The sequence below is a fragment of the Leiobunum rupestre genome, chromosome 7 (assembly GCF_980474605.1).
Source record: "Leiobunum rupestre chromosome 7, qqLeiRupe1.1.hap1, whole genome shotgun sequence".
Lineage (NCBI taxonomy): Eukaryota > Metazoa > Arthropoda > Arachnida > Opiliones > Sclerosomatidae > Leiobunum > Leiobunum rupestre.
This window is the reverse complement of record NC_143390.1, coordinates 61,055,888-61,058,891: the sequence shown is the minus strand read 5'-3', so window position 1 is coordinate 61,058,891 and position 3,004 is coordinate 61,055,888.

The window sequence follows — 3,004 nt, the reverse complement described above, 5'->3', positions numbered from 1 at the left end:
CAACATTCACAACTTACACATAAACATTACAATAACGAAATATCCAATCAAACTGAGTTAAAACTGTCGCGACGGTGAGCGTTGACGAAAAAAGACCAATCAAACCCAACATAAAATCAATCCGTTAACGCTCACCGTCACACGGTGGTTTTGCCAACCCTTCGAGAAACTGCGTACGCAATGATTAACCTTTGCACGAATAATGCGAACGCGTTCGCAGGACAGACAGAAACACAGAATAACAGACACACAGACAGACAGACGGACAGACACGATGATTGTATAACCCCTCCGAGGGGTAAAAATTAAGACTATCGGATGAAAAATGTATTCTAGAAATTGCTGTTTCTCGAAGCTTTATTTTAATATCTATCCAAATCTTACTTTTGGAATATCAATTTAACATTATAAAATATCACAGTATAAAATAAAGCTTTAGGCGAACCGTTCAGTGAGAGTAATGAATAATACACTATAAAGTAAAATTGAAACATGTACAGGTCAAAATGAACTTTAAAACCAGCGAACCTTCCGTAACTTTGTAACCGATACGGATCGAGTAGACCTGGGTTTGAGCTTAAGTATTAAAGTCGCGCTAGCAATAACTAAGAAGACAATAACGACTGACTAGAAATTGACATTTAATGTTCAACCGTTCGACATCGATACAAAACGCAGCTCTGAGGCCTGGGCCTATTTCAATAACAAAATATTAATCATTTCCAAATAATAATAAAACAATATTTCTTTTAGTTATAATTTAAGAAGCATCGAGAAAATATTACGATAGTTCCAACTTACCAGTGCGTTTAGGGCCATGGCGACCGACCGGAAAACAGGCCCTACAATAACCTCTGTATGGCTAGATACTAGACGGCAAAACGATACTGGTCGACTAAGAAAAACCCAAGGACTAATGAGAGGGTTGTTCATGCACCGAACAACGACACTGGACTCTAATATTGGCGCGGAGGCTTTTCTCCCCGCAGCCCTCCTGTCTCTCTCTGCTCTCTCACTCTCCTCTATTCCGTCTGACTTACCTTCTCCTTCTGCCGCCGAAGTATATATCACTCAACTGACGATAACGCCCTCTGTCCGGTGCGTGGCGAAAAGCATATAATAAATAGTGACTTTTGCCCTATGTCCTGTTCTTCAGGCGAATGAACACGGGGACGATCAGGATGTTAGTTAAACAATAACATAACAGTAATATTTAACAGTTATAACAATTTATAATTTAGGTAGGAAAAGTAGGATGTGTCAGGTTGTCAAGTGGGTACAGTTTGGTACCACACTTACCTCAAGCCTTGCTCTGCTGTTCGCTAAGGGTAAAAGTTCGTCTGTTACAACTTTCGGAGAATTCAACGCAAATCTTACTTTTCGAATTACAAATTCAATATATAAAATATAACAGTAAGGAATAGAGCTTTAAGCGAACCGTTCAGTGAGAGTTATGAATAATAAACTAAAAATGTTAAATTGAAACATGTACAGGTCCAAAATGAACTTTAAAAACAGCGAACCTTCCTTAACTTTCGGAGAATACACCCAAAATCTTACTTTTGGAAATACAAATTCACTAAACTATTCACGGAACACATCTGAGCTATAAGTCCACCATTCAGTGAGAGAAAAAATATATAAAAATTAAGAACAGATAAAATTAATTAAGTAGTTTTGATTTAATCGTAATTTCATTAATTCACGTTAAATAAACTCGTAAATTTAAATAATAATATTCACAATAAAATTAATAAGTTGTGGTTCATTAATCATTATCAGCTCAAATACAAATACAGGTGAAACAAATTAAAATTAATTGTTGATAAACGTGCCTCTAGATAGCATTGATGGACGAAACATTTCGGACGAATAGTGGAGACCCATGCGACGTCGATTGCAGTGGCGCGTTTAGGTAAATTGTGGCACTAGGCGCAGTTTGATTTTGGGGCCCTTTTTTCAGAAGGCCATTTAAGCCAAGGGCGTATCCAGGGTTGCATTTCGGGAATTTTCAGATAACGTATAGAGTAGCTTAGTATGGCCTGAAAATTTTATTTCATGTTGTATGTAAATTAATAATTATTTATTTTTATAAATTTAATTTTGATTAAAATATGTATTACGAAAAATTAAGCTACTTCCATGTAGCACATTTAAACATTTCGGTTTTTCGGCTAAAATGGGGCCCCTAGAAATCGGGGGCCCTAGGGCGCGCGCCGGTGTGGAAAATCGCCACTGGTCGATTGGGCTGAATATCGGATGTCGCAAAATTGGTACTACGAGGACTAAAATGGGACGTCCGTTATTCGTTCCGTAGGACGAATTTTGGACGGGACCATGCTGGGACGTCCCAGCAGAGATAATAAATACGCTGCGCTTTAGGAGATGTGATTAATTATATAAACTATTTTATAATTTTATTATATTAACTGTATATATTGTTTGTAATATAATATAAATATTATATAAAATAAAATATTATAATTTAAATAAAATGTAATGACTATTATAGCTTTTAATTTAATCTTGAGGTGTTATGATTTTTGACTAACTTCAATTATTAAAATATGCAAATAGGAAATGTGAAAATAACAAATTCACTCAGTATTTAAAATTTTTATTTTTATTCATATAAATATCATCAAAATAGGAACACGGACTATTGGGTATTAATTATTTAATTGATCACAAATTGCTATAATTTTGATTTGGAACATTTAACAAATATGCAAATAAAAAGGATTTTTTCGCAAATTGAAAAGTTGAAAATGAGCGAATTTCACTCAATATTACAAATCTTTTGCTTTCTTTAACACTAATGTTATTTAAAATAGGAACAGATTTTAATCTCACTATCATCTTTATGCATTAAAACATTTAACAAAAAAATTTTAAAATCATATTTTACTTAAAACATTTAATTGTGGGATAGGATTTAATTTTTATAACTAATGTTATTTAAAATAGGAACAGATTTTAATCTCACTATCATCTTTATCATATT